We start from the raw sequence: 13,938 nt of genomic DNA, 5'->3' as shown, positions 1-13,938 counted from the left end.
GGGTTAGAGGCCCCGCAGGGGTTCGTTAGTTCCGTTCTCGACATGAAATGGGCAAATTAAAGACTTGCCCAAATTTTTCTGTGCATTTTACAGTCTATGGATCCGTATAATAAAACAAGTTTACCTCCGCGAAATAGTCCATCCGCCACCACATACAGTTACAAAATCAAAAACAATCAGCAAATACAACCACTCTCTTAACTTTTACTATTCCCCTTACCTGACTTTCACTCATTTTTCCTCACAAACTTAAATACATTACTCCAATTGACCCGGTAAACTTCCTAAAACTGGTCCAGCGATACAGCAGTTAACCCTAAACCAGTGTAAAAAACAGACCTGTGCTAGGTGGCTACTAAAAAGCACGTATGCTATCTAAGCGAGTCATGGCAGGGCCGCAATAAGGGAGCCTGAGCGGGCGAGGATGTGTTTCCGTAGGGAACAGGCGCCTCAGCGATGGTAAATATGGGCGTAAACGAGATTAGGAGCAGTTCTGGTTACAAAAATTGGACCTGGCTTACAGAAACTAAGTCCGAAAAAAGGACTCTAGGTATTTCGGATTCCCTTTAGGTCTAGCTCTTTTTTCCCTGCATTTTTGCCACAGTCAGAGGTGAAAATTGAACGATTTGGTAATATTGCAGTATGCAAAAGATAATTTCGTTATTCACAAACAGAATAGCTACAATACAGAAAATTATGGTAATTTTAAGTCGCAAATGTGATACATCATTTATATTTTAATCTAGAACGATTAAATGTGAGATGGAAGTAGGAGAAATATCGTGACTACAATGATTAACCTTCTGCTTCACATGATTGTTTCACTGCTAATTGGAGCGTCCCCATAACATACATTTTTCCAGTTATTGTCTTCGGAGCCAAAACTAAGGAGTGATTTATGAAAAACCCATTGAAGTCACAGGATAACAGCAAGAATATTTGAAAACATTCTGTTGATTTCTGGTATAACATATGAGTCATTCGACCTGTCTTTTGTATAGGAGGTTGAGAGGAAACTATATTTCAGGAAACAAAATAAAATCACATCTACTTTCAATGTCAGTATTACAATCTAGCATAAAATAAACCAAAACGTGAATAAATTTTGCTGCCCCTAAGACGAGTTACTTTTTTTTTAGAAGCTGGACTCTTTTTAATCGATATTTTGTTCAGGTAAGTAAAGATAGTGTTATGTAATTATTTCAGTCCTTCAGCAAGTAACCCTGTAATTAGTATTGGCCAATGTTAAGTTGATGGGACCAGCCTTTTTTCGAAACGAAAAACTTACAATTCCGCTAATTTCTGTTAATACAGTATTAGATTAGGTGAAATTTGCTTTGGTATTTTCAGTTAACATTTACCTTGATCAAAACATTTGGCTCCTTCATTTAAACTTACACCTTCATTTAAAGTATTTAAAATAAACGTACAAGCACGATGAAAAGAATCTTTATAATTATGAATCTTTACAAAACCTATAATGATTTGTTTATTATCTCTGTCTTTGGTGCGTGTCGCCTCTGGACTTTGTAGTGGACAATCATTATGAACGTGAGTATTCTCGGAGTTCTCTCGTTTTCTCCCACTTTCTTCCATACCATTATCTTCCATTACATTATCATCGTCTCTTTTAGCCTCAGTACATAAATGCGCAACGTTAAACTAAACAAAAATATTTCTCTATTTTTAAGTTAGACCTCCCCAATATATATATGTATATATATATATATAAAGCTAAATTTCATAGCAATTCTACCTTTTGCCAGGAAGAGAAATTGGAATATTTAAAATGCAAGAATATTGCTAATGTTTCATTATGTTAAAATGACCCTTACGCATTTTAAATTAATAGTATACTACAACTGTATGACAGTAGGATTCTTATAACCGCATTTCCTAATAGAAGTTCAGTAGTTTGTATTTATTTATATGTACATCATTTCGCACTTAATAATGGTCCGACTTGTCGCCAATGAAAATAAATAGCAAATTTTGCACGTTTTTTTCTCGTTTCTTTGCTTTTCTGAGGTAGACCAATATTAAACTAAAATCTACAATTGCATTCATTTAACGTAATAGCTATCTTTATTTGTTTAATTTTCGCGGACTGGTGTATCTACATCATAGCCCCTATTTTCTTTATATTGCACAACTTAATCCAATGCATAACCCTGTATGATTCCAAAATATAATTTTCCAATTATGGGATCATCCGAACTTAACATTTTAACATTCTTTCATAAATACTTTAAAATTATTCTTCTGCCATGCAATTATCTTAGACACGATAAGAACAGAAAAACATCTGGTCGAATGGTCAGCTGCGGGAAAAATACAAAACCGATAAAACCCAAGATCGGTGGCTCGAAACCTCCCAACGACCTGCGATTAAAAATAAAAAATATGGTAAACTAATAGGGTATTAACGGTTGATTGTACGTTAGGAAACACCTGCTTCATGCCAAAAGAATCATCTATAAGCAGGAACCAAGAAACTTGACTACTTTCTACATTTCATTGCTCTAACGTGAGTATGAAGCAACTGGAAAATGGAAATCTAGAACAAAAATGTGTACCTTTGAGGAGGGTTCAGCGAACTGTATACGAAATGGAAAATAATTTGTGCAGAAGGAATAGAGATTACGAGAAAAGAAAGGCAAAACGTCTACGCGTGATAAAAGTACAGGAAAGCAAAAGTATAAAGGTTGCAATACTGGCTGTGTGGCAAGGTAGTTGGCTCCGAAACATGTGGTTGTGGGTTCAAATCCCAGCTTTTTTAAAAAAAAAAAAATAAACAGGTTTGTATACGAGCTGTTGGGCGTTAACAAACTATGCAAATAGCATGTTTGAGAAAGAAGTTTGGTACTGTCATCAATCAGCCAATTGATTGCACGCAAGGGAGTTCGACCAATTATTGCTAGTGTTGTGTAATGAATGGTTTTGCTTCTATGATTTTGTTGTCTTTTGGCATGTCCATTATTAAATATATTTTTTCTTTGTTTCTATAGTTTCACGCCTTGCACGAACTCGATGTAGTTACACGTATCTAGGACATGATGGGCCTTATGCAGAGTCGTTCTGGTGCGTGATTAGTGCCATACTGAAGAATTAGACTAACATAATTCCTTAAGTAGTCAGACATTTAGTATGACGCATCGTACCTCAAGACGACTCTGCATAAGGCGGGATATTTGTTGCAGGCAGGTGTATATCAACGTGTTTTCCTCCTTCTCACGATAATTACCAAATTTCCAGACGATGGATATACAGTGCCGTTTCATCACTGATATTTACTCAGAAAAATAAATCATAACCTAGTTGACAGTGAGATTAAAACCCGTGACTTTATGCACCGAATCGACTGCCTTTACCACTCTGCTACATCGCTAGTACAGCAACTGTTATTTTTATTTTCGTCTACTGTTTCACGCGTAGACATTTTGCCTTTTTTTTTCTCTCGCAATCCGTATTCATTCTGCACAAATAACTTTCCATTCAATATATGGCTTGCTGAGCCCTTCCCAACATTATATATTGTATTCTAGATTTTCACTTCCCAGTTGCTTCATTCCCTTGTAACATGCAACGAGTAAAGCGATAGTGTGGTGCTGTAGGAAGAGTTGTTAACAGATTAAAAAAAAATACAGTGTGTTTGTAAAAGATATAAAAGAAAATAATTGTTTATAATTACTTTCTATTGTTAAACTTTGTACCTATATTTGCTTTATGAAGTTCCATTTTGTAAAATATTTTATTTTATCTGAAAATGTGTTCAGAAAATGAAAATCTGTATATTTAAATAAAATCACATTGTTCTATAGAAGGTAATAATGGAAAAGAATAAGCTTTTAAACTATTCAGATATATTTTAGTTTAACATTTTGAATTATTATATACATATACACGTCATATATATATATATATATATATATATATATATATATATATATATACAGTAGAGCGTCGATTATCCGAACGTCGGTCAACCGAACGACCGCTTAACCGAACTGTGTACTCGCTCGCACCTGTTACTCTCCCACCCTACCGTCCATCATCCCCCTCACTCCCAAACCAAGTTTCCCACAGTAGTCGCCGCACTGAGCCACCGCTGGCGGAACATTGCTTCTAATGGGGCCTTCATAAGGCGCTGCTGACCGGCCAAGCCGCCAGTCGCTGTGTATCAACAATCAGCACACTTCTGTCGGCTTGGCACTGGCTGTAGAAGTACAGTCCAGTACAGTACAGTTCGATTATCCGAACAAACCAGTTTTCCGAACACCCATGTCCCCCAATTACTTCGGATAATCGACGCTCTACTGTATATATATACGAGGTGTGTTCAAAAAGTATTGAGTCATTTTTTTCCCGCGTAAAACAATGAAGTGCGGGAGACTTTCTTCATTGTAGATGTAGAGGGAACACTCATGCGCAGTAATGAATTTTTACCCACCTGCAGAAAGCGAAAGTTGCTAGTGGTCGACCAACGAGTGAAGACGTGTAGTGAGCAATCGCCGGATTTCAGATTTTGTAAAATGATAGGAAATACTTGAGCAGTGAATACTGCATCAAATTTTGACAAAGATTGGCTATACCCAAGCAGAAACTTTTCGCTAGATTCAACAGGCTTTCGGGGACGATGCCAGGAGCACCTCACGCATAAAGGGGTGGTACAACAACTTCTAAGATGGCCTCACATTAGTGGACAGTGAACCACGTTCAGGTAGACTCTCAACAACCCGAAATGACAATATTTAAGGAAGTGGGGACTGCGTTCTTGCAGGACAGTCGTATCACAGTCCGAGAAATTGCGAACAATGTAGTGGTAAGCATCGGATCGGTACATTCAATTTTGAACGAGATTTTGGACATGAGAAGAGTGACCACGAAATTTGTACCGAAGCTGCTAACAATGGAGCAGAAGCAATGGCATGTAGACATTGCAACAAGACATGCTGGACAATGCAAACAATGGGTCATCAGCAACCTACTCACCCGATGCTCCGTGTGACTTTTGGTTATTTCCCAAGCTGAAAATGCTACTAAAAGGGATCCGATTTGAGTCAAGAGAAGGCATCATGCGGAATGCGACGGCACGGTTGCTTGCCGTTCCAAAAACTGTGTTCCAGAAGTGTTTCCGACATTGGCGGAGCGCTGGGAAAAGTGTGTATATTACCAAGGAGACTACTTTGAAGATGATTAGTGTTTCGGATTTCCAAATCAATAAATGTATTTTTGCCAACGAAAGGTTCGATACCATTTAAACATATCTCGTATATATATACTTGGTGTAATTGGAAAGTTTTAAGACAGTTGGCAACACTGCTCAGGAGTAGTAGTTATAGCTCCGAAGTAAGTGAAGAGAGTACATACCTACAGAGAGAGAGCATACCTGGAAAAGAAACAGGTAAAATATTCAACACCAAACAGAGTAATCCTGAGGAAAGAATACACATAGAGACAATTGGAGATAATGAAAGGGAAAAAGAAAAAAATGAAGTAAAAGAACAGGAAAGAGAAGAAAAAACAGGTAAGAAAAACAGCAAATTACACAAAATAAAAAAGAACAGGCAGTAAGTGAACAAGAAGAAAAATACTGGAAAATAGTAAAAAGAGGAAAAAGATCAAATGCAAATATAGGAAATAAGCAACCAAATCCAAATGGTAAAAGGTGCAGCGAAACTGCGAAAAATATGGAGTAAAAACCCAGGTTTTCTCAGGAATTAGTATAAATGAATTAGGGAAAATGTTAGAGAAAAATAAAGAAGAATATAAAAATCCAAAAGTAATTGTAGTACATATAGGAACAAATAATATAGGAAAAAGAAACAGAAAGCACCTAATCCAAGAAATGTGGGAGTTCCTAGAAAAAGGTAAGGAACTATATCCTGACAGTAAATGGGTCGTAAATGGATTAAATGATAGAAATGATGTTTATGAGAATACTATAGAAAAGCTGAATGATGGCATAAATTGGGTCTGTAAACAGTTAGAAACGGTATATGTAGATGCAAATAGAAGACTAACCAAATATGAAGCAGCAAATGATGGAATACACCTTAATTGGAGAGGAGGGTATTTCTTATGACAACAAATCTTGGAAGAATGCGAAAAAAATCCTTGAAATAAGAATTATGGATCGGAATTACTGACTGGAAGGGAAAGCTAGATGGAATAAGGTTGCTAGAAATGAAAAAGTAAGTAAAAATAATTCTGTAAATACCATAAAAATAGGTTGTTTAAATATTCAGGAAGGGGGAAATCAAATAGAAAAATGGAAGGAAATTATTGATAATATGGAGGAATTAAATATAAACATATAAACATAATGCTAATTACAGCAACAAACATGAGGGATGAAATTACCCCACCTTTGGAAGATACTAAGTACAAGTGGGAAGCAAGAAATAGAAAGACTGGAGATATTAAAGGAGGAGGAGTTGGAGTTATAATAAATAAAAATATAAGTATCATAGAAAACAAATTAAGATCCAAAACCAAGGCCATAATGATCATTTATGGATAAAGGTAAAACTGAAAAAAAAAGAGAAGAATTTTCTGTAGGTGTAATATATTGGAGACGTGAAAAAAATTTAGAGTGGAACACGGAAATATATAATTGTGTAAATGAAGATTTAAATAAAATAAGAAAAGAAAATGTAGATTATATAATAGGAGGAGATTTAAATGCGCATTTGATAGAAACGGGAGGAGAAGTGAACAAAAATTGGCAGCTTTTATTCTCACTAGTAGAGGATTTTAATTCAGAAATAATGAACATAAGACAAAGACCAGTTAAGACGACATACTTCAAAAGAGAGATAGCTACTACTATTGATTACTTTCTTCTTAGTGAAAAAAGCAGGAAAATGGTTAAAGAATTTGATGTTGATGAAGAGGGAATTTACAGTGTAGGAAGTGATCATAGATTACTAAAAATGGAACTATTTGATCAGGAGGGCAAGAGAAATTACTCAAAAAAAAAAAAAAAAAAACAATAAAATAAAAGAAATCTACTATTAGAAGACTGGAAAAAGAAGAAGATATAAAGAAATATAAAGAGAAGTTAGAAAAAGAATACATAAATGAACAAAACTATGAATCTCTAGAAACAAAAATTAAAAGTGCTGCAGCTGAAGTCACAAATGTGAAGAAAGGCAAGAAAGGTTATAGAGAAAGTAGTAAGTTCATTTGGACCAAAGATACAGTAATAAAAATTAATATAAGAAAGGAAAAAAGCCGAACCCATAAATTAATACTAAAGAAATTTAGGAAAGAAGAAATTGGGAAAGAAGTAATTCAAGCATGGAATGAATATATAAATAGCAAGAAAGATGTGCACATAGCTAAAATGAAATAAGTAAGAAATTTCAATGAAGAAATAGCAGAAGAAATAAAGGCAAGAGTGAGAGAAGCAGGGAAAAGATTTTGGAGATATGTCATACAAAAACAAAACGAAAAAAGAAAACATTCTTAGAAATGAAAAGGGACAAATGCTGAAAGTCAAGACGGAAATTGGGCGATGAAGCAAAATTATGAAGTACAGATAAATGAAACAAATAAATTAGGAAAGATAAGTAATAAGAGTGCAGAAGAAGAAAGTCAGAAATTAACTTATGATATTGAAGATATGCAAATAGAGAAGGCTAGGAAAAAGCTAAGAAGAGGAAAAGCAACAGGAACAGATGAGGTGTCAAGTCAGATGTTAATAAACCTAGATAATAAATCTTCGGAAAGTTTAAGGATATTATGAGTAATATACTTGAATCAAGAACCATTCCTCCAAGTTGGAAGCAAACAAAGATTAAGCTAATATATAAAGAAAAGGAAAAGATAACCATGACATAAAAATTATAGACCAATAGCTATTGCCAGCTGCGTATATGAGTTCTTCGCAATTATTCTAAGAGACAGATTAATGAACTGGCTAGAGAAAGACAAAATATTAAGCGAGTTACAAAATGGATTCAGAACAGATAACATGTACATTATAACACAACTGATAGAAATATGCAGAGAAAGAAAAGAATATTTCATAGTAACATTTATTGATATTGAAAAGGCGTATGATACAGTCAAGAGAAAGATATTATAGGAAGTAATGGAAAACTCAGGGATATCAAAGAAATTTATTATGCTCCATAAGGATAACAAATACAGATATGAAATGGGAAACATAAAATCAAAATGGATAGACAGTAACAAAGGTTTGAAACAAGGATGTCCTCTATCACCAGTTCTATTCCTGATATACATACACGAAGTGGAAGAAGGATTGACCAAAACAGAGGGGTAGAATTAAGATTGCAAGGAAGAGAAAAAGAAAAATCCCTGGCATTCTATTTGCAGACGATGTAGCATCCATAAGTAATAATATTGAAGACATTAAGGAAATGTTAGAAACAGTAGTTAGGAAAGGAGAAGAAAGTGGTTTAAAAATAAATGACGAAAAAAGGAAGTTCATGCTTTTTAGTGGAGACATAGACGATCAAAATATACAAGCAGGAAACATAGTAATAAACAGGACTGAAAAAATAGAATTTTTAGGAATTACATTTGAAGAAGGGGAACAATACTTACTTGAACACGAGAAAAAAAATAAAAAAATAAACTACAAAAATATATAGCAATTATAAAAAATAAAGCAATGTGGTCATACAACAGATATGAAGTGTCTAGAATACTATCGAAACAAGTAGCAGTACCGGCGCTAACGTATGCAAATGAAGTAATAACTTTAACGGATAAAACCAGGAATATTTTACAAGAAGCACAAAATCAAATAGGAAGGTTTAATTTATTAGCCCTAGGAGCAAATAAATTACGTGCAAATGTAACAATAACAGGAGAGATGGGATGGAGTGATTTTGAAAAAAGAGAAGTTATGAGTAAAATAAAATATCTCGGAAGATTAAAATTTATGGAAGAAACAAGATTAGTAAAAGTTGTGCATGAAGCCACTAAACATATGAGAAAAGGGGAAAACACAAAATGGTTTAGGAGTTAGGAAATTAGAAAGAAAATATGATCAAACTACCCGCTGGCACAGAGAAGAGAATTATAAAAATTGGGAAAAAATCACCGAAAAATCAATTAAATAGAAGGCACAGGAAAAGTGGTATGAAGAAGTAGTCAAGAAGAGTAGTTTGAAAGGAATATACACATATAAAAAGCGTTATGAGAAAATAAATTATATGGACAATGATTTACGGATCATTTTACTTTTCAAAGCCAGGTCAGGGAGCCTTGAAACAGGAGTAAGATTGAAAAAATTTAAAGAAGTGAACGAAAAATGTCAACTATGTTTTAAGGAAGATGAAACGCTAGAACACTTATTGCTAAAATGTGAATAAACCCTAAAAATAAGAGGAACATGGAAATGGAATGATGACATGGAAAAGGAAGGGAATTCGGTTAAATTAGCTTGGAGGCTAGGCTTTAATGTAAATGGAAAAGAACTAAGTGAGGAAGAAATGAAAAAAGAGCAGTACATTTTTTTTCTCACGATTTTTTTAAAAATTCTTTTCAGGAACCAAACTTCCGAAGAGAAGGAAGGAAAATACCTTGAATCTTGTTATAATCGCCCGTTAACATGGAAGCAGTTGCTTGGTGTGTCCGTGAGACATGTTGAAACATGCACCGAGATATCTTTATTCAGTACGGCGCACAGTGAGGCGAAAACGCAAAAAGCTGGCCAAAAGTAAAAAAACGAAAGTTAGTAAATAGGAATTTTTTAATGTAGTTGGCTAGAGTGATGTTAGAAGGGCCCAAATCCATAAATAGAATAGGGTTTTTACTTCATTCCGACTACCTGAGCCACTCTTAAGAAGACCCTTCAGCAGGTCAAATGAGTAGAGAACAATAGAAGAATTGTGACGCGTCCGTTGAAACGGTTGTAACTTTCGAACACGTTCATAGTTTTTAAATCTGTAAAGTTTTTCTATATCGTACTGGTAAGTAGAATAAGTGTATGAAGTGAAAAATTAATAATAATGATGTAATAATTTATAATTTGAATCGTAAGTCAGGCAAAATTTTCACATTGTTTATATATTTTATTAACTTAAAGCGTTGAAAACATTATGTGCACCCTCGTGCACCATGTTCATATTTTGTAGGATGGTAGTCTGAATATTAATTAATGCTGTCGACAAAAAAGTAGCTGCCAAAACGTGCCAATTACGAAGCGTGTTGATGTTAATTATTGTTCATTTAATGTTACAGTGACAAGCCGTTGCAGTTATCATAACCGAATCAAATACCAATAATTTGTGTCATTTAAGTAATAATACATTTCTAATAAATAAGAACGTAAGTAACAAGTAATTGTTCAACAAAATATGTGAAAAAAGTGAATGTTGTTAAAGATACATTGTGAAAATTACGAAGTATGTTGACATTCTTTTTATTCCGCCATTTTGGATCCGCCATTTTTTTTCAACTTTAGTTACAGAATCGTAATCAGCAACCTCAATAACCCCTTTATCGCCACGTTTGAGAACATTTCTACGACTTTTTCGACTTTTGCAAATTTTATTCCGCCATTTTTTTTTTCAACTTTAGTTGCAGAATCGTAATTAGCAACCTCAATAACCCCTTAATACTAAATTTCATTTAATTTGAATATAGTTATCATATTTTGGCCAGCTTTTTGCGTTTTCGCCCCACTGTGCGGCGTAGCAACCAGTTGAGTGCGGGCGTGTGTGTATGTGTCTTGGCGGATTTTTAAGTGCGCAAAATGGATGAAAAATTGGAATAACGCGTTTGTGTGAAATTTTGTTTTAAAACTGGGAAATCTGCTTCGGAGACTTACAAACTTTTAAATACAGCTTTTGGAGACAAATATCTGAGCCGGTCAAACGTGTTTATCTGGTTTCACAGATTCAAAGATGGCCGCGAGTCAGTAGAGGATGACTCTCGGTCTGGCCGCCCTTCAACATCAAAAACTAACGAAAACATTGCGAAAGTTGGCGATTTAGTGGGCTCGAACCGTAGACCTCAATTAGGGAGATGGCTGAAGACTTGAATTTAAGTTTCTATGCGGTTCAGTCAATTTTAATTGATGATATGAACATGCATCGAGTGTCCACGAAATTCATTTCAAAAGTGTTGTCACACGAGCAGAAACAACACAGACTTGAAGTGTCCCAAGAACTGTTTAATCGAGCTGAAATGGACTCAGATTTCTTGAATAGGGTAATAACAGGTGATGAATCATGGGTTTATGGGTATGACCCAAAAACAAAGTCCCAGTCTTCTCAGTGGAAGAGCTCAGATTGACCAAGACCAAAGAAAGCGCGACAATGTTTTTTTCGATTATAAGGGTATCGCGCATCATGACTTTTCCCCTAGGGGCAGACAGTCAACCAGGAATACTACAAAAGTGTCCTTCAGCGTCTGCGCGAAAATGTGTGGCGGAAAGAAAAGAATTGGATTCTCTACCACGACAATGCACCAGCACCTTGTGCGTTCTCGATCCAGGAACTTTTGGCTAAACTCAACATTTCTGTGCTTCCACAACCCCGTATTCCCCAGATTTGGCCCCGGCCGACTTCTACCTCTTTCCTAAATTAAAATTGTCATTGAGAGGGAAGAGATTTGACACAATTTAGGACATTTAAGCAAATACGGAGAGAGTGCTTCACACCATCACCGAAAATAATTTGCAGGAATGCTTCTAGGAGTGGAAACACCGTTGGAATCGGTGTGTTCATTCAGCAGGGGACTACTTTGAAGGAGATCCATCACAATAGCCTGTAAGTGCTGCCATTTTTAAATTACAAGCCCAGTCTTAAAACTTTCCAGTCACACCCGTGTATATATATATATTTGCTTAATAAACGAAAGAGAAATAACATGTCTAACAAGCACTTAGTTCTCTAAAGGTTTTTAAGGAAACTAGCTAAAATGCTTGTTCTTTCCACGGAGAGGATAAGTTTATGGAAAATATTTGAAGTTTTTTTTTTCCATTAAAATAAACATTTCAATGAAAGCATAATTTTAAAAACTCATAAGATATCTGTACTCTATTTTTGGCGTATATTTCGAACTCGCCTATCCCATTGAGAAACATTTCCTCATTAATATGACATGAGGAAAACACGAATTCAGGAGTTATATTCCAAGATACAGTCCAAACGGATAACTCATTTACCGTGATGCGATAAGGAACAGCAGACAACATGTATACCAATGTGGCGAAAAAATATAGAAATTGCAACTTCCACCCCCATTAAAACCGGAATTTCGGGAATGCTTGCTCACGTGTCCGCTTATTTGTAATAGAGTTCTTATATATAATTTCATCTCCCTCACTTGAGGAGCTCATAATGTACTCTATTTACCTGATTATTTTGAGCCCCATATCACTTTAAGATACGTCCTTTAATCAAAGTAGTGATTGAAAACTAGCTCGAGGTAGATAGTAACTATATTCCAAAATTAATTTGAAAATTTTCAGTCATTTTTTGATGCGACAACAAACAACAGACAACATGGAGGGAAAATGGAGGGAAAAAAATAATAGAAAACGTCTCTTTCCTCTTAAAAAAAGCGCTGGGTCACGCGTCTGTTTATTTGTAATGAAGAGTTTATGTCTAGTTTCATCTCCCTAACTTCATTGATTTATGTGATACTCTGTTCTAGGTAAAACACTTGAATCTTCTTTCCTCCTTTACCTCCCTTAGCATTCACATGAAAAAAAAAAATCCTTTCTTATTCATTCCTCTCTTTGATCTTATTAATCTATTGCAACCGATAGTTATAGATGTACTACTTCAATTTTGAGTATTGAATTCCCATAGTTTGGAAAATCTACCGTAGTTTCACGTTCTGAAACTAAATTCACTTGTTTAAATGTAATTCTAGCAAACACGATTCTGCTTTATCTGCTTTCTTCTCATTAAACCTTTAATTCTGCTTTCTCTCTTGGTGTCTGCGTCTGTATGTCAAAACATTGCACTGAAAGATAGCTAGAACATCTATAAGGGTATAAATGCCCGAGAATTACATGAAAGATAAGCTATATTTTTTTCTTTTCTTATAAGAGATCGACAAAATTTTACGTTAGAGCGAGCCCGTAAAACTTGTCGTGTAGAATATAAGGGATAGCACTGAACCCAAATAGTGGTTTATTGAATCTTTTTACGTAGTTTGTTTTCAAATTTACTACATACTTTTCAATATGGGAAGACGAATAAACATGAAATTACGTTTGAAATTGTCAAGACATAACCTTGATTAAGAAATGTCATACCGGGAATGAAACAAATATTCGAGCTCGATTAGTGAAAACCTTTAATGCTACAAAATGTTGTAGACCTGATATTTGGTTTACTTCTGGGCTATTTGGGTATCTGGTTTACCGCATACGTCTTGCAATTACTCATAAACTGAAATAGGTTGAGAGGAAATCATTCAATTCCCCGAGACATGCTACCCCGAGCATTCCGGAGTTTCCATAACAAGCTATTAGAATGTAAAAACCGAAAGGGAGCATATCTTTCTGATGTCATCTTTAAGAAGTAGAGACAGTTTGTGACATTTTGTAATGAAAACATAAATAGCATAATGCATACATGCACTTTTTCCAATAGAAGATATTTTTTTCTGTGTTTACTCCTACAAATTACGCTATTTTAAAATTTCCCGTTTCTCTGCGACACTCTGTGCAATGAAAATCTTTCTGAAAAGTTTTACGAAAGCTTATAAGCTGTATTTTCTAAATTATTAATCCCCTCATCCTGGACTGATTCTATACCCAAGCGGTGGAGGCGATTCAAAATTTTCAAATACATATTTATCGTATATTCCGCAAAAAACGAATTCTTGTTTATGAAAGTTATCGTAAGGCTTATTTTTTTGATCGGTAAAATAAAACCACCCATTATTCTTTACCGACTCTAACTGTATCCAAGAGAAATCATTGAAAACCTCAAAGAA

The 13,938-nt window shown here is 34.9% G+C and overlaps 1 protein-coding gene across 1 annotated transcript in view; it reads left to right on the top strand.

Annotated features, from left to right (window-relative positions):
* Hsl (hormone-sensitive lipase) overlaps nucleotides 1-13,938 on the top strand; it is a 75,010-nt gene that overhangs the window by 970 nt on the left and 60,102 nt on the right. The window lies entirely within an intron of this gene.

This window comes from Thermobia domestica, chromosome 9, assembly GCF_964235325.1.
Source record: "Thermobia domestica chromosome 9, izTheDome1.hap1.1, whole genome shotgun sequence".
Lineage (NCBI taxonomy): Eukaryota > Metazoa > Arthropoda > Insecta > Zygentoma > Lepismatidae > Thermobia > Thermobia domestica.
The sequence above is the reverse complement of the archived record's forward strand: the minus strand, read 5'-3'. Positions and strand labels throughout refer to the sequence as shown.